This window comes from Erpetoichthys calabaricus, chromosome 3 (genome assembly GCF_900747795.2).
Source record: "Erpetoichthys calabaricus chromosome 3, fErpCal1.3, whole genome shotgun sequence".
Taxonomy (NCBI): Eukaryota; Metazoa; Chordata; class Cladistia; order Polypteriformes; family Polypteridae; genus Erpetoichthys; species Erpetoichthys calabaricus.
The window spans coordinates 85,779,546-85,799,236 of NC_041396.2; the positions used below are offsets into that span (position 1 = coordinate 85,779,546).

Consider the following 19,691-nt stretch of genomic DNA (forward strand, 5'->3'; position numbering starts at 1 on the left):
TATATATATATATATATGTATAACACTATGCAATCTCTTTTCGCTTTTCCGTTATTTCAGCGAGTAATATTTTCCATTTGTTTGTGCTAATATGATCTTTTCACTCATTTTTTGAGACTTTCGGATTTTCCTACTTCCATTATCTCTAACCTGCTCTGCATGTGTATCACGGGACTTACTTACAAACGTTGTAAGTATGACGTGATGTGCCTGTCTCGTGGGATGTGGAAGTGTCTCTCTTCAAAAGATCTCTCTTCAAAAGTGTCTCTCCCTGTCTCTCTTCCAAAGTGTCTCCCCGTCTCTCTTCAAAAGATCACGTCTCGTTGCTGGAAAAAAGTCTCGTCCCAAGATTTTTATATATGTATATACAGTATATATATATATATATATATATATATATATATATATATATATATACACACACGTATACTACTAGGAGTTGAAAGCATGACTGAAAGCCAGGGAATTATACCTGTGACACATCAGAGCCATAAAGATATGGGCATATACTCTATTAAAGAGAATTAAGTATGATTGTGAGTGTCCGGAGTCAATAATCTATAGATGTAAAGAGACAGAAATGTACAAGTTTTCTGAATGACAGCCAAGAAGATATGTTTATCAGTAACTAGAGCTAAGTAAATACAGATTTTAAAGGATTAGTTGGATGGTTGGGAGACAAAGTCAGAGAGGCGAGATTGCATTGGTTTGGACATGTTCAGAAGAGAGATGCTGAGTATATTGGGAGAAGAATGCTAAGGATAGAGCTGCCAGACAAGAGAAAAAGAGGAAGGCCTAAGAGAAGGTTTATGGATGTGGTGAGAGAGGACAGGCAGGTGATGGGTGTAACAGAACAAGATGCAGAGGACAGAAAGATATGGAAAAAGATGATCCGCTCTGGCAACCCCTAATGGGAGCAGCCGAAAGAAGAAGAAGAAGAAGAGGCATGGCAACCTCTTTTCCATTAAGCAGTTAAATCTTAACATGAAAGATTAGGTGGCTCCAAAAGATAGCTATGCTTCTTTAAAAATAAAACTTGATGCCCAGTTATAACACCCACTTTATAAAGACTCGCATCTTTCAGAAAATGCCTAGTTTTTAGAAAATTTTATATAATGTTTTTATAATCCTGGTGTTTTGGCTTATAACCCTGGTGTTTTGGCTTTGTACCCTTTATAAACTTGTACATTTATTGTTATACTCCCCCAAAATATGAATCAGAAACATAATTTTCTGTTTTTTCCAAAAAAGTCTTTGTTTCCTACTAAACAGAAGACTATTCCAACAAGCAGTGATTTTGCAAGAATGTACTTTAATAAAGAATTGTTTCACTGCTTTTTTTCCTTAGAAATCTAGTGTCCTCTTTTTGTTCTATTTCTTGATTTAAAACTTTCCTGTTTAGTGCAGAATCACAGAAACAGAAACCTATTTGCAGCATTGCCACATACCTGAGTTCTCTTTAAACAAAATAAAGCAAAACAAGGGGTGACATTGCACATTATTTGCACATGATGGAAGGTGTGCCATTCCAGTCTGAGTGATTGGTTGCATAACTTGCATATTGTTTGGAATGGTAAAGTTGCATGTACAAGTTAATTTTACAGAGTGTGTTCTTTCTTTAATTACAGTATGCCATGGACATACTGCATCATGTTGTTCCTGTGACATTTTTATGTTCATAAATTGATTTGTTTAACTTCTCACATTCTCACAGCCATTTGTCTCTGAAATATAAATTATGAGTCAATCTTTAGGTTCATTACCCCCATTCCTCTTCTAGGAAGTTAATGTATCTACTAGTGCCAAGTTGAGTTTTAATGGAGATCACTTTCTGTTATATATTTCACCTTGTGTACCACTGCAGCTGCTTGTGACAGCAGTTCCTCAACTGTCACTTGAGATTTTAATTTCTTCTTAGATTTTTTTATGTAAGTAGTATTTTATAAAAAAAATATCTTGGCATTGAAACCATTATACTGTAGGTGAAGGGGTGTATGTCAGTTCTTATAAGAAATTTTTTTGAGTGGACAAGGCCAATAAACCCACTATAGCCCCTTAATTCCTATGCTAACATAAAGTGTTAAGTCAAAATGTGAAACTTCCCAAATAAATGCTTTTAGCAAAACTTCTAGATAACAGTCAACTATGATACAGTATATATAATCCTTTTTGTAAAAAATATTTTCTGGAATTTATATGAAATTTATTCCTAATCAGTTTCCAGTGTATTTTTAAAGGAACAGCAATAATGTTAGATCCTGCATAATTTACAATAATTAAATAGTTAAGAAATTAACTATTTCTGTCTTTTCCCATAGTTTGTACTCAGGGATTTGCTCTCTTCTCTAGGTTTTTGTCCAGCTCATTTATGACCTGTTTGTAGTACTGCAGATGTAGCCTCGCATATAAGTTATACATATTAATCATAAGCTGCTATGACTTGCACTCCACATAGTTTTGAAAATAATAACATCATGATGCCATGTCTGTACAATATCGGGTTATGAACATTGACTTTCAGATCTTATTCATAAGGCATATTTTCTACCGACAAGCCCGTTTGGATAAAGACATGACATATTTTTAAAATACAGGATAGATGCAAAATATTAAATATTTAAACTTTATTTTCAACATATCAGTGCAATTAAAAATTTGTCTGATTCATCACTAGAAATCTGTACTCAAAAATTTTAAAATGTCTTTATAAACAGCTGAAGCCATTTTTTTACAGCCAGCATTCGTGTTGCAATACCACAAATGGTATTTTTAATCCATTAAACACTCTGTTCATGATGCCCTTAGTAATTGATCTTAATGGTTTTAAGCCAGAACTTTTTTTTATCTTATTATGAAAAAAACTTATGGCTAATTCTGAAAACATTATGTGTAGGTTAAACTACTTGTTTTCTGTGACTGAGTTTATTTAGCATCAGACAAGTTGTTTACATTAATTTTTCACTGATATTAGGAAAAGGAGTCAATCAAATATAATACATTAATTAATGATGCTTACTGGCTTCATCGCCTATATTATATATTGGTGTAGGTTTTATTAGTTTTAGGAGAAATATTGCTACTCTCACAGTTTGTTGATTTTCACCCTTTTTAATTATTTTATTATGTTCTTACACCTCTTTATAAAATGTTTGTATTATTTAATAAAACCAGAATATTTCTACGTAATGTTCATAAAATACTGCATTTTTTTCGCTTTTACTTGGTGTTGTTAATATTTGTCATCTTATCTTGGTTGATTAAATAATGCATAACTACTCCAACAACATTTATGTTGTTTCTTTGTATTATTTTCTCTAGCTATTTTCACTTGTTGCTCTCCATGCACTTGAAAGCACTGTAGTTAAAGCTATATATATATTATTACAAATTTGTATATTTTTCTTTTTTCCTTACTCATCCACTATTTTGAGCTATTAGTAAAACTTTATGGTATAAAACTATTATGCTATATATAAATTATTTTTTTAATATATCTGATTGTTTCTTAACTCCCCTTTGATGTAGACATTTTTCTTTTTTTTGTTAACATATTTCTTCAACATTTGTTGTTTTGAAATTAATATTAATGCTTTTAAGTAGTCATACTTATGTTATTACAACTGGATCCTAGTTTTTCAATAATCTCTATATTATAAATGGTAACATGCATAACATAATATTTTCAGACCACTTAATCAGGTGCAAAGCAGTAACCAGCCCTGGACAAGGGGCCAGTCTGGTCCATTGCGGGGCCCGCTCACTCAAACAACCACACTCATATAGGGCCAGTTAATCTAATATGTATCTGTTTGAGGTGTGGGATAAAAACTAAAGTGTCCAGAGAAAAAAAACATGCAGACATGGTAACAATTTGCAAACAATTTAAAGTGTATTCAGAAAGTATCCAGACACCTCCACTTTTTCTTATATTGCAATGTCATTTAGATTTATTTCTTCCCCACATAAAGCAAAACTCAGTAGACAAAACTTGTAAAACCCATAGTTGTTCCTAGAGATGGTCACTCTGTCAAACTGAGCAGTCATGGGGCTATGGTAACAGAGGTGACCAAATAATCTATGTGGTAACTTCCAGAAGGCAACCATCACTGCAGCGCTCTACAGATCAAGGCCTTAAGACATAGTGGCCAGAAAGAAGCTTCTCCTCAGTTAAAAACACATTAAAAGCCCAGTTGGTACCTAAAGGACAATCAGACTGTAAGAAACAAGATTCTGTAGTCTGATGAAGCCAAGATTAGTGTTATGACTGAAAGGAAACCAGGCAACACTTATCACCTTTGCAATACAATTCCAGTGATAAAGTATGGTGGTGGCTGTGCAGTTGTTTTTCAGCTGCAAGGGCTGGGAGACTAGACAGTTTTGAGGAAAACCTGAATAGAACAAAGTAAAGAGATATCCTTAATGAAAACCTGGTCCAGGGTGCTCTGGAACTCAGACTGGGCCCAAGTTTCATGTAGAACAATGCCTCTAGGCACAAATCAGGGACAACACAATATCAGCTTAGGGAAACTGTGGGAATGCCCTTGTGTTACCCAGACAAAGGCCAAACTTGAACTCAGTCGAACATCTCTGGAGAGACCTGAAAAGAGCTAGCCCACCTAGAGGCTTCACCCAACAAAACAGAGCTTGAAAGGATCTGCAAAGAAGAACAGCAGGAAACCCTCAAATCCAGGTGTGCAGAGTTTGTCACATTATACCCAATAAGTGTCTAGGCTGAAATAATTGCCAAAGGTGCTTCAACTGAGTAAAGGGTCTGAATGCTTATGTCAGTGTGATATTTTTGTTTTTTATTTTTAATACATTTGCAAAAATGTCTAAAATCCTACTTTTGCTTTGTTATTCTGGGGTATTGAGTGTTATTTGATGAGGGGAAAAATTAATTTAAATGAATTTAGCACAATTGTGCAACATAACAGAATGTGAAAAAAGTGAATGGGTCTGGATACTTTCAGAATCCTCCGCTCATAGTGTAGGAGCACTGGTTTAGTAATAAACATCCCAAGGCATATACATTGACTTGTCTTATTTTCCCACAAAATGCTGGTTTATCATTTGTAGAAAAGTAAGACATGTGACTGCAGTCTTGTATGAAAATGAGTAACATCAGTGTCACATGTTCTAACTGGCTAATGTACTTATCTTACGTAATTGTCACATTTTCCCAGCTAAACATTGAAAAACACATGCCCTAGCATTCCATATTAACTGCCAATTCATAATGGTATGTATAACTGTAGCAGAAAGCCTTACCAGTTTTGGAGAGATAATGTTCTGAGGGGCATCCCCTCCACTATTCTATAGCATCATATTTAAGGGGGATGGCGTTAATCTGGTGGCCTTGGTGGTATGTTTGTTTTTTTCTTTTCAGTTAGTTGACATTTGAAAACTGACATACTAGGGAGCTGATTGATGCATCCATGCTTTGAATTAGAACATTGTGGTTGGATTTACTGTCTGTCTCAAATAGTTGCATTCATTTATGCCATACTTTGTAAAGGAAGACATTTCTGAGAATTTCAGATTTGTTTTAATCAATGAAAATACAGTTTATTATACGCAGCTACAGAGGAGAGACTGTAAATACTCCTGCCCTATTTAAAAAGGTGTTTTAAGATGGTCATTTTTGAAAACAAGAAATGAATCTCTTATGTCATTAGACTGTATAATGATATACTTATTTTTTATCTAAACAGATACTTTGCTGCAGCAAAATAGAAAACAAGGTTGACACAAAGTCATAGCATTAAATTGGAAAAGCAAATTGCAAAAACCATTACATATCTGGAAGTGCACGATCCAGAATTAAACAAACAACATACCCAGTGTACATTAATTTGTAGTGTCTCTTGCTCTACCCTTCATAATAGCCATCCCTTTTCTAACCATCTCATTTAGTTTTGAGTAATGGGTACCAGAACCAGTTTTTGTGGACTTAAGGTGACTACGCAAACTCCACATGCAGTGCCCAGTCCAGAATTTTAAATCAGGACTCTGTTACTATCCTATAACAGTGGTAACAACCATAACACTGTGCCAGCTTGACATGACAATGTCAGAGGAGGATTTCTTACATAAATTTATCTTACTATTTATATCAATTTTTTATCAGACAAAAAATACAGCAGACCATGTGCTGCCAAATTCCCATAATTTCTGAAGTGTTTTCCCCTATCTCTTTTTAAAATTCAGAAAAGTAGTAATTTGAATTTTTAAGGCTGTAAGTCAAATTGTCAGATTGGAATGTGACCCTGAAGTCTGGAGCCTGCTTGCCACTGCAGTGGACTGTATACTGCCAAGTTGTTATTTATTTACTGAGCAAAAGTATTTTATCAACTGCTTTTGCAAATTGTGCATCTAGGGCAACAGCTGTTATGAAGCACAAGCCCAAAGAAGGAAGAATTGTTTCCAATTCCATTCCAGAGTTAGTTTTTTTTATCTATCTTAATTCTTCAATCAACAATGTATCCATTTTTCAAATATTTTTCTCTTTGATATATCTATATTTTTGTGCACCATTGGCAGTCAATGTTAATTACACTTCTATGTTAAGTTGGTTTTAGTAAAGCATTTTTTGGCCTAGAACATTGGAATTGTTTGGAAAGTTTTTCATTCCAGTGTCAACATGGATCAGTATGTTTTTGTTAAATGCAGGTAAAATCAGTGCTCTTTCCTTGTTTCTAATGGAAGAATAAGTTGTAAATTGCAGTTTTCAACATCAGTTGATTTTTTATGTATAGTCCATTTACATGAGACACTTGTACATTTTGGTTGGATCAGTAGCTCTTTAATATATTATACACAGCGTTGCTATAGAATTTCACCAAGTAGTGGCGGCTGTAGTTCACTCCTGGTTCCAGGTATCCAGGGACTAAAGTTATTTTCTGAGCCCTGTGTGTACCAGTATGGAGTTTGCATGATTCCACTTTGTCCAAATGGTATCTTTTTATCTCTGGACTGCATTCCATTCAATAGAACTTCAATTTAGGGTACCTGGTGGTCCATGGTAAATGATTGTGAATGACTCACACTACTTCCTTGGTTGGTTTATGTGTTGTTCTTGTTCTTAACCCTTGTGGGACTATGGGGTATGTGGGACCCATTTAAAATGTTTCCTTAAAAAAAAATTAACCTGCGATTCAATGTCCCTGGCTCATTTTCTTTAAAGAGCAAGTTAAGGAACAACTTTTTGTTGAGTTGTACCCCCACCAGCACATTTATATTTCACTGGTGGTATTGGGTCTGCAAGGCCCTGGAGCAATGCAGTTATGGAAGCTGTCTGTAAGACAACAATATCATCACATTACATTGTGCATTGTAAGACACCGTTTCCACATTCACCAAACCTAATCTTATCAGATCAATCATTCTAATTTCTTTTCAAAATGGAATTGGGGAGGGACACAACAAATAAATAGCTCTGCGTATGTCTCTTCTTTCCAAGAAACATTCCAGTATGGCAGAGAGATGAGGTGTGTTTTTGGAGTGAGGTGGAAGGAAATGGACCAAACCAATTTACATACATACTTTGGGCTTCTTATACGTGCTGGTGTTTTCAGATCCAATGGGGAGTCCACTGAATCCCTGTGGAACATAGAAACTGGCCAAGAACTTTTCTGTGCAACAATTTCTCTGAAACACTTTCACAATATTGCCAGGATTATCTGCTTTGATAATTGAGACACCTGACCAGCTTGACAACAGAGAGACAAGCTAGCTGCAATCAGTTTAGTGTGGGACAAATGGGTAGAACGCCTTTGGCTATGCTACATTCCTGGGCCCAGTGTTACTGATGATGAGCAGCTTATATAATTTCAGGGCAGCTGCCCATTCAGGCAGTACATGCCATCTAAGCCTCCCAAATGTGGAGTCAAGATCTGCACTGCCTGTCACTGTGCTTCTTCTTATGAATGGAACATGCAGGTATACACTGGAAAGTCTGTTGGAGGAGCCACAGAGAAAATCCAAGGGATGCAGGTTGTCTTGGACATGACACAGGGACTCCATGGTCACAACATCATATGTGACATTTTTTTTTACTTTGCACAAGTTATGACAGGAACTCTTGAAGAGAAAACTGATAATGGTAGGAACAATAAGAAAAATCAAGCCAGAGCTCCCACCTCAGCTGATGATTACGAAGAATAGTCCTGTCAATTCAAGCAAGTTTCTGTTTACAGCCAACACATCCCTGATGTTTTATATCCCAAGAAAAGGAAAAAAATGTGGTATTTATGAGTACACTGCATAGGGACCAGAAAATCTGTGGCGGGGAGCGTCATAAACCACAAATAATTATGGATTAAAATGCTAAAAAAGAGGAGTAGGTAACCTGGATAAGTTAGCAAGTGGTTACAGCTGCAAAAGAAGAAACTTACATTGGCAGCTTGTAATATTTTTAATATCTTGGACATCTCTACTTATAAGGCGTTTGTCATTTGGATGGTACTAAATCCAAACTGGCATAAAGGATAGCTCAGAGAAGAAGACCCTTTCTTCAAGAGGTGAGCAAGGAATTGATAAGACCTCAAATCCAGAGGAGACAACATATACCAAGGACCCCCACCTCTGCATCCATTGTGGTGAGGATTCAGAAGGAGGATGCTGGACCCACAGGACCACCAACTCCAGAACCAGAAATAAGTGTGAGTGAGCCTGAATTTATAAATATACCGTATATGTGAATGAGAATGAATATGTATATTTGTGTGAGGAATAGACAGATGTTAGTAGACTTTTACAAACAACCAGCATTTTCATCATTCTAGGTTGCTACCAGTCGCTGCTAGAGGAAATGCTGTGATGTTGGAATACCAAAGAAGGACAGAAAGACACAGTTTACATGCTTAAAATGCAGAAAATATGTTTGCATGGAATACACTTTGAAAGTCTTCCAATCATGTGGTGTATGCTGTAGATGCTGTAAATTTGCGTTCAACCAGGCTAATTGTATGATTTCAATTTAACCCTGTATGTCCTTTCAATTTGTTCAATTCAAAACAATAAACATCAGTAGCTCTGGAAACCTGTTCTCCTTTACACTATATTTGTTCACTGTTAATGATATATTCCTCTTATATCTTGATTATTATTATTTTCTACACAAAAATAAAATTTTATAACAAGAATTGAACAGCACTCATTCATAAATGTGATCTAGCAGAGCTTAATAGTATATATTGAAACATATTTACTGACTATATTGTTTGTAAGTGAGACAAACTCTGTATCAGTTAAGTAGTTTGACATAAAACATGCTTTATTATTTTAAAAAAACAAAAACACTGCTTGTGTACCAGACCCATGAATACCTGCTAAGTAACAAAAACATGACTACCACACGAGGGTCAATAAAGCCAGGTTCCCAATAATCCTGTAATAAAATATTTTGGTTCTAAAAATGGATGGATTGGCAAATATCCCAGTTGTTTTCTTGAAATATACTCTGCTAGCCATTTACATTGTTAACCTAACTCTCTTGTTTTGTTTTCATGTGAATCAATACTATTTTTGTCAGACTACCAATACTTGTTTGTAGTATTCATCAATACCGATACCATTGTAGCGGGACTGAAGGCTGGACTATAGTGTTTGTTTATTATGTCCATACTGTCATCTTCATTGTTAACATCAAATACAAGACTCATAATTTGGAACAAAATAATTCAAAATTGAACATATAACTCAAGATAGGGTACATTGCATACAATAGATTACAACACCATTTTTAAAAGTAGCAGATTCATTTTGATGAACAGAAGCATCTCTGCATGTTCAGCTGAATGTTTCTTTCTGGTTTCATTAACAATATGTGACAGTGCAATACATAATCTCTCACTCTCTACACTACTAAATGGGGCTGAAAGGTATTTCCTTGACATCTGAGACTAAGTGAGGAACCATACTTTTTTAACTGACCAGTACTTATATGGTCTGTCAGAATGGGGAACTGTGGTCTTTCCAAGGTATATTTCCAGTTGTATGGCAGAAGCTATTGAAACAGCTCATAAATGCTGCTGCATGTTCATCTACAATCTCATTAAGCATATGCTCCAAACTACTACTTGCATTATCCTGTTCAGCTGCCTCTAGGCAACACAATTCCTGCTGCTCCAGCAACACCATCTCTTTGGCCTCCTTGGCTGTATTGAGGTTTGAAAGAACCAATACTTGTATCTATAACAGTAAACATTTCTTCTGATTATGTGCATGCTAGTTTTGTGTCCAATCAATAGACAATTTTTGTTACTTACACATTTTCTGTACCATATATACTCATGGATAAGTTCTTCCGCAGATAAATTGGGATTTTACTGTATACAGTAATCCCTCGCTATATCGCGCTTCACCTTTCGCGGCTTCACTCCATCGCGGATTTTATATGTAAGCATATTTAAATATATATCGCGGATATTTCGCTGCTTCGCGGGTTTCTGCGGACAATGGGTCTTTTAATTTCTGGTACATGCTTCCTCAGTTGGTTTGCCCAGTTGATTTCATACAAGGGACGCTATTGGCAGATGGCTGAGAAGCTACCCAGCTTACATTTCTCTTTCTCTTGCGCTGACTATCTCTGATCCTGACGTAGGGGGATTGAGCAGGGGTGCTGTTCGCACACCTAGACGATACGGACGCTAGTCTAAAAATGCTGAAAGATTATCTTCACGTTGCTATCTTTTGTGCAGCTGCTTCCTGAAATGACATGCTGCACCGTGCTTCGCATACTTAAAAGCTCGAAGGGCACGTATTGATTTTTGCTTGCTTGTTTTTCTCTGTCTCTCTCTCTCTTTCTGTGCTCTTGACGGAGGGGGTGTGAGCTGCCGCCTTCAACAGCTTTGTGCCGTGGTGCTTCGCATACTTAAAAGCCAAACAGCCCTATTGATTTTCCTCTGCCTTTATGACAGTCTCTGCTCCTGACTCCTTTGAAGAGGAAGATATGTTTGCATTCTTTTAATTGTGAGACGGAACTGTCATCTCTGTCTTGTCATGGAGCACAGTTTAAACTTTTGAAAAAGAGACAAATGTTTGTTTGCAGTGTTTGAATAACGTTCCTGTCTCTCTACAACCTCCTGTGTTTCTGCGCAAATCTGTGACCCAAGCATGACAATATAAAAATAACCATATAAACATATGGTTTCTACTTCGCGGATTTTCTTATTTCGCGGGTGGCTCTGGAACACATTGTTAAACGATGCTATTAAAGCAAAAGTGATTGGTAAGCAACAATATGCTGATCTTCTATGATGACCTAGTCAGTCTCTTGATCAGTGCCGTTTTATTTTCAAAAATCGTGAGTGGTCTCCCCTCAACTTTCTTGTGTACTCAGATATGGGGATGGATATTTGAGGAATAAACCACAAGACAAAAATTATACTTCTATATTATGTATATTAAGGAACCATCACCAACAAATCAAATTAATAATATACTGAACAATTATTATAAAAGAAAATGTTGAATAAAGGGCGGCACGGTGGCACAGTGCTAGCGCTGCTGCCTCGCAGTTAGGAGACCTGGGTTCGCTTCCCAGGTCCTCCCTGCGTGGAGTTTGCATGTTCTCCTCGTGTCTGCGTGGGTTTCCTCCGGGTGCTCCGGTTTCCTCCCACAGTCCAAAAACATGTAGGTTAGGTGGATTTGCGATTCTAAATTGGCGCTAGTGTGTGCTTGGTGTGTGGGTGTGTGTGTGTGTGTGTCCTGCGGTGGTTTGGCACCCTGCCCAGGATTGGTTCCTGCCTTGTGCCCTGTGTTGGCTGGGATTGGCTCCAGCAGACCCCCATGACCCTGTGTTCGGATTCAGCGGGTTGGAAAATGGATGGATGGATGTTGAATAAATTGGACTCTGCATAAAAAAAAAAAATCATATGTGAATGGGTGATGGATTTGGATCTACAATTGTGGTGTAACAACCACATGCCGAATATCATCTATCTATCTAGTTGTGTTTTTGAGTTATCGTGTTTACACGCGCGCGCACACACACACACAATTCAACAACAGTATGTTTGGACTCTGGGAGGTCTATAACGTCAAGATTCATCAAAATATCGAGGTCGAATTTTTTCATGATTACTATACTTTCTCTATACTTCGTATATGAGAAAGTACAAACGATTTATCCTGTGCGAAGTAGCAGGTGAGTTGCTGTCAACAAAAAGTAGTCACCTGAGAAATAAACTGAAACGTCACTCACTCGTGATTTTTCGGTCCATACGATAAAGTTTTTGTTGACCAGCACATTCTGATTTCAGCCGTTTGAATTACATCTTGATATACAACAAGCACAAAGAAAAGTGGCACGCAAATCGCTTTCTATTTCACACGCTTTATGCACCTGCACTCAGCTTGCTCTGTCTCCGCAAATGCTGTGTGAACACCCACCCTCCGTCACCAGCCACAGTTCACTGGATGAACATATGCGGGGACGGGTCGCGGTGGATGACTTTCTGTTTTAGAGTTAAAACTTACAAGGGTTAAAGACTAACAGCAAGAATATTCATTCAAAAACGAAAACTAAAAATATTTTAGTAAATTATTATTTCAGTTAGTTTTTCCAGCTACTTTAATAGTTTCGTTTAGTTTTAGTTTTTCATTTCGGTTTTGTTAATTATTTTATTTCAGTTTACAAAAATGTTTTTTTAATAATAGTTTCAGTTTTGATTTTAGTTTTCTTTAACTATAATAACCTTGACGACACCACAATACGTTTTGGGGTAGCCACCTTGTATATTTGAAAATTGATTGGAAAAAGGCAAAAATGGTAAAACAGGTCTTTACAGGTTTAGTTCAAGACAGAATTGACTCAGTAGACAAAACATGGAGGTTTTAAAGCCAAGCTGGGGAAGGGACGTCACCAATACAGGAACCAGAAGCAGTGTCTATTTAGTAATTTGTACACATTCTTTTTTCTTGTTTTTTATTTTATTTTATTAAAATCAAAAAATATTCCATACATGCAAGTCAAGTTTAACAAAACTAGGTTTGAAACAAATCAACCCCACCCATGAGAAAGAGATCGAGGTCAGCAGAGTAGCACTTTTAATAATAGTACAAATATGTAAATAAATAAATTAGTAAAAATAGATAGAATAGATAAAGGGGAGAGAATCCACTTCCTCAATTTAAATGCTTATTCTGAAATGTTATTTATCAGATCCTGCCAGGTTTTGAAAACGTTTTGTATAGATCCTCTAAGTGAGAATATGATTTTTTCCAATTTTAGATAATATATAATATCAGTTATCCACTGACTTAAAAGAGGTGAGTTAGGATTCTCTTTCTTTTTTTTTCCGGTGCTGCGGTGACATCATCCACCAGAAGGTGTGAGCTTATTCAGTGCGAGCAGGAACACGCAGTTGGCCGATTGCTTGTGCTATAACAAGCTTGACCCGGTGGTGATCAACGCACATGTACTGTGCAAGGCTTGCACGGGGTCCACTGAGAAAAGAAGAGTGTTCATGGCTCACCTTGCAGAGGAGCTTTGTCGTCACTTCTTACATGAAAAGGCGATGGAAAAAGAAAAGGAGGATGCAACATCAGCAAGCTTCTGTTCCAACACAGCCGCTTGCTTCCCCAAGGAAAGCAAACTCAGTCAGTGTCAGTAATAGGAACCACAGCACAGAGAGAAGTGTGTACATTGCAACAGGTTCACATGTGGTAAATGTAGGAAGGACGGTTCTTGGGTGTGTGGGAACTGTTAACATTTGAATTTGATGACTACATATAGCCCGGAACTGACCTCTCTGTACTATTCTTTCCTCTGTATGTCATGGAGTACAAAAGAAACAGCACCATGCACCAAAATGTGGAGACTGGGCAAGAGCGGAAAACAAAAAAAACACGCGGTCACTGATTACAACCGCAAGATCGTATGCGAATGAATATGAATAATAAGAATAATGTTGCATCCATGCAACAATGTTTTCCGAAATGTACTATAAAGGTCATAAAATGAATAATTCCAAATATCATATATACCTATGTCTCTGTTATTTGTTAGTGCGGCTTTGACATCATGGACTATAAGGCGCATACTAATTCAGCGTAAGCAGGAACACTCAATAAAATTGAATAAGAAACATCAAGTGACAATGAGATAGGAAGAAGGCAGATTCACCGGCGTTTGTGTGTCAGCTTTTATCCATCCAGTTCAGAGAATTTCCAGTTCGATTAGTCTGAAAATACCACTCACATCTACAGTTATTCACAGTTTCAAATAAAAACTAACAGCGTCAGATCCCTTGTTGGGGGTGGGGATTGGAGGGGTTGTATGTATCGTGATCATGACTGAGAGAATAAAAGTGGGAAAAAAAACGCAAACTTTTACAAGTACTATAAATTTACAGCAGCTGTTACAGACACAAATCAAATGCATGTTTTTATTGTATAATGTTAACAATATTTATGTCTACATTTTGTCATTTATTACTAAAATGTGAAAAACGTTTCTGTTTTAACAATGTGTTTACACAGATTATTGTAGAAACGGAACACACATGAGATGCATGTGTTCCAAATAATGACCTACAGGTAGTCCCCAAGTTACGGACATCTGAAATACGACTTACGAATGGAGCCACAGCTGCTCCTTCATCTGTCTGGGGGACACGACCCAGGCTCCTCAGTAACTGTCATTCCGTCATCTTCAGGCCTGGGGATGCTGCAAGCGGTTGCTGGAGGGGGCGATTTCGCTGCTTGCACAGTGTAGTGTCCCTTGAGCGGCTCCGGTTGATGAATGGGGCAGTGGGAGCCGCACCCTATTCATTCTAAGTGGGCGGCTGGGTGCGTGGCAAGCGGTGACCCAGGGTCGATAGTCGCCGGGGCCACAGCTACCGCTTGTGTGCAGGATGGAGGCTTGATGGGGCAGTTTGCTGCCCGCCCACCACGCAGTCGCAGCTATTGATCCTGACTGCCATGTTCATTCTCAGTGGGCAGCTGGTGATGCTGCAAGCAGTGACCTGGTTGTGGCTGAACGGAGGCCATTGAGGGTGAGTGGGACGGTGGGGGGCAGCATTGTATAGTGTGCCTTGGGTGGCTGCCTATTGAATGGGGGCGGTGGTGGGCGATTCACTACCCAGCGTTGGCTGCACCCTGTTCGTTCTCGGTGGGCAGACGCTGCAGGCAGCATACTGTATGCAAGTGGAGATGACTGTGTGGTGGATCACTCTTTGCCGCCCCATTCATTCTCAGTAGCAAGCCTGCTTGTACTGTTACATACATAGCAGACAGTTGTCTCTCGTCAGTACACCAGACGTACTGACGAGGGGTGCCTTCCTGCTGTGATAACGTGTACAGTGCTGTGCAGAAGAGCTCATCTTAACCTTTTGTCTTCACCCTTCAACAATGTCTCTGAAACACAAATCTGATGCAAGTTCTGGTGATACAGCAACGAAGAGAAAAACCATCAGCATGGAAAATAAAGTACAAATAATAAAAAGTTCAGAGAGAGGTGAAACTCCATCATTCATTGGCAGAGCACTTGGTTACAGTCGGTCAACAACAGCATTTATTAAAATAATGTACCTGTTCTGACTTACATACAAATTCAACTTAAGAAGAAACCTACAGTCCCTATCTCATACGTAACCTGGGGACTGCCTGTATTTCCATTCTAAAACTCCAGCACTTCACTCCCAGATAATCAAGGCAGGAACTGGGAGAACTTTGTAGCCGTTCTGCAGCAGTTGGGGGAATGGTATAGCAGGCTGCTTGCTGCTTGCACTTATCGACACATTTACAAGACAAAAGACACTGATAGAGAGGTGCAAAGGGTTTTAAGGTGGGCCGGATTTACTAGTTTTTCGTAGGCTGTAGTAATTCTAGTTTTAAACGTTTTTCTTGGTCATTAATATCCTGAAGCAGCTTTTCGTTTGTCTTGTGTATGTCCTTTATTTCTTTCCGTATATCATGTATTTCTTTCTTTATATCTTTCTTTAAATCATTCTTGAGCTCTTTTATGTCTTGAGTGGTGGCCATTGCGGCAATCATTACCTTGAGCTCGGACAGCTCGTTTCGTTCTTCCCCGTGCGCTGCAGATGAAGTGGCAAGCCCAGTTGAAGTCGATGATTTCGGCTCGCAAGGAATGGTTGACAACACAGAAGGTAAGGCTATGTTCTGTTTCAATGAATCTTCTGGAATCGACAAACTGTCCTGGCCTGATTCACTTGTACAATCGCTCCTACTTTCACTCTTGACTGGAGACGATGCAGTAGCGTCCGGTCCCAGGAAATGTGTGCTTTCGCCAGTCTGTTCCAGGTCAGTTTCTGAATGGCCGTACCTTGAACTTGAACTTGGTCTTGATACCTGTCTAGGTTTGGATGGAGCTTTAGCTGTCTTTTCCGCATTTTTCTGAACCCTATTTCTGCCGGTCATATTAATATATGCTTGGATAAATTGTAATTGAGCCTCCTTGGGTTAAGTAAATACAGGATACCTTGGGATGATAAAAAAAGAGAAAAAATAACACCGCTGCTAACGGAGTTCCGCTTTAGTTGTCCATCTCCCAGACTAGACAAGACCAATCTTTTTAACATTTTATTGAATTTATTAAATGCAAATAACATTCCATACAAGCAAGTCAAGGGTGGCACGGTGGCGCAGTGGTAACGCTGCTGCCTCACAGTTAGGAGACCCGGGTTCGCTTCCTGGGTCCTCCCTGTGTGGAGTTTGCATGTTCACCCCGTGTCTGCGTGGGTTTCCTCCGGGAGCTCAGGTTTCCTCCCAGAGTCCAAAGACATGCAGGTTACGTGCATTGGCGATCCTAAATTATCCCTAGTGTGTGGTGGGTGTGTGTGCCCTGTGGTGGGCTGACGTCCTTTGTTCCTGCCTTGCACCCTGTGCTGGCTGGGATTGGCTCCAGCAGACCCCCATGACCCTGTGTTAGGATATAGCGGGTTGGAAAATGACTGACAAGCAAGTCAGATTTTACAAAGCTAAGTTCAAATCAAATCAACCCCCACACATAAGAAAAGGAGCTAGGCCAACCGAATAAAACTTTAATAGTACAAAAAATAAATAAAGAAAAATAAGTAAAATAAATAAAGGAAGAGAATACACTTCCTCAATAAATTACATCCTGCCAGGTTTGAAAAAAGTTCTGCACAGATCCTCTAAGTGAGAATTTGATTTTTCCCACTTCAAATAATATATAACATTAGTTACCCACTGACTTAAAAGAGCAGGGTTAGGATTCTTGCAGTTGAGCAAGATAAGTCTACATGTCAATAGTGAAGTAAAGGCAACTACAGTTTGTTTTTCCTTCTCCACCTTAAGCCCATCTGGAAGTACACCAAAACAGCTGTTAGTGGATTTGGAGAGATTGCGACACCAAGGCTGTCTGATGGGTATTTAGAGATTTTTGTCCAAAATTATGTTATTCTGGTTCACGTCCAAAACATGTGGCCTAGTGAGGCTGGAGTTTGATTGCAAAGTTTGCAGGTTGGATCTTGCCCTGGAAACATTTTAGACAATTTTAAACGAGATTGATGTGCTCAATAAAAGATTTTAAGTTAAATAATGGAATGATTTGCACATATGTAATTAGAGTGAATTTTGTGCATGGCTGTCACTCCTTTTCTGAAATGCTGTGCGAGAGATCATTTTTCCACTGTACTCTAGGATCTTTGAAAGGGAGGGACTTTACCATGTTTTTGTATATTACAGAAATGCTGTCCGAGTCCTCAAGACTGATCAGTATTTTTTCCGGAATAGAAGTAGGTGTGAGGAGAAGAAAATTGTGCATGTTTTGTTTAGCAAGGTTTCTAATTTTGGAGGTAGTGAAAGACATGTATTGCTGGAAAGTTAAATTGGGAGTGTAATTGTTCATAGGATGTGAAGACATTGTCTATGTACAGATCACAAAGTGATTTAATCTCGAATGTTTTCCAGACATTAAAAACTGTGTGCGTTTGAGAGGGTGGAAAAAGGTGGTTATCGTGCAGCAGTGCCATAGATAAAAGCTTCTCTATCTTGAAGCACTTCTTACATTGGTTCCATATTCTGTTTAAATGAAACACAATTGGGTTGTCAGTATATTGGCGATAACTTTTTTTTTACTAGGGTACAAAGCAAGGATTATAAAGAAGTACAAGTAAAAATCTTATAAAGAAGATTTTATTTCTATTGCAGACCAAGCCTGTGTATGTTCATCTATTTGTGTCAATGTTCAGTAATAAAATTGAATTGTAAACATTCTTTTAAATAACGTTGTATTCAATTATTTTTATTTTTTGTGTTGAATTGCACAATAAACGTATTCTGTTCTGCAATTTGCGTCAGTGGGGTTACAGTATTTACCTTGCAATTAAAGATAATTATGTTTTCTCAAAAGTATTTATTGTGCACTATTACGCACACATGAAATACCTTTATATTCACAAATACAATATATTGACATTAAAAGTGAAAACTGGATTCAGCAGTATTGACAGGCTCTGCATAAGGAATGAACTTATTTTCTGTTAAATTTTTATTACTGTTCATGTTTTACATAGGTTAATTATTCTTTGAATGCTTAATTCTTTCTCCTCTTTTAGTAAATTAAATCAACTCTGCCTTCATATAGGTGGATGCTAACATATTTTATGATATTTAAGGAATGACTCACCAACTTTAAAGACATTCCACCCACTCATACTGATGTATGTTTCCTCTCCATCATTCAGCATGCATCAGACTGTCTAAATTGCTTCCTATTAGCATTTTTTCCTGTCAGTGTCATTGAAGTCATTAATTGTTATGTGTTGACTTTCATTACAACTGAGCATCTAATTACTGAATAATTCTGCATTCTCACACTGTTGTTCATGATAACAGTAGCATCAAACTGAGTGGGATATACCTGCCCTCAGTTTTTGTTTATGCCCCAAGGCTACAGCAGTTTCTTTGGTCTTCTCTAGATCATTTTAAAGGTATAAGCTACTTTTTCTACTCAGGGATGCAGTAGTTTCTAATGGCCAATGTAGTGACATGGATTTTAAATTTTATATTTTATTTTGTTTTTAGCCCACACAAACAAAGATTAACTTAATTTTACAAGTATATTTAACATCAAAAGGTCTCCTCTTCCAAAATTTTACCTCACTTTTAAAACATCTGTGAAAACAAAACAGAAGACCAGGATGATGCCTCAAGCTGTATTAATTACTTTATAACCTGTGAAGAGATGGGCACCTGGGACTAGAATTTGCCAAATTGGTTTACAGCTTGGGAAAGAAAGGGAAACGACATATTTAAACTAATCAAAGAGTTTGAACAGGGACATCCATCATATTGACAGCCAGCCATTCAAATATGTGTACCATCATATGTTCCGGAATCCCACATTTAGTTTTGAAATAAGTATGGCTTGTCCAAGATACAAAGAGAGAGTGATGTCAGAAGAGGGTGAGAGACATGCAACCGTTTTCATCTGATCGTCAGCTAAGGCATCTCAATAACAGTATCAATTGTTAGATCAAAAGCTGCCCAAGGGCATTCATCTTTGACACTTTTCATAAGCTTTTTCCAAAGATTGTATATATCCAGACTTTGCTATCTTCATTTTCTTTTATACTATCCTCTACTGGTATTATTATTCTTTAATAAATAACAAGTTGCTTTTAACTTTGTATACTTTGTCTTTATATTGTAATGGATGGCTGGGGCCCTTTCCTGGCCAGGAGGCCATCGAAGTGGAAGGG

At 37.8% G+C, this 19,691-nt stretch overlaps 1 protein-coding gene across 5 annotated transcripts in view; it reads left to right on the forward strand.

Annotated features, from left to right (window-relative positions):
• The window catches only part of scube3 (signal peptide, CUB domain, EGF-like 3), a 458,024-nt gene that overhangs the window by 296,431 nt on the left and 141,902 nt on the right, over nt 1-19,691 (forward strand). The window lies entirely within an intron of this gene.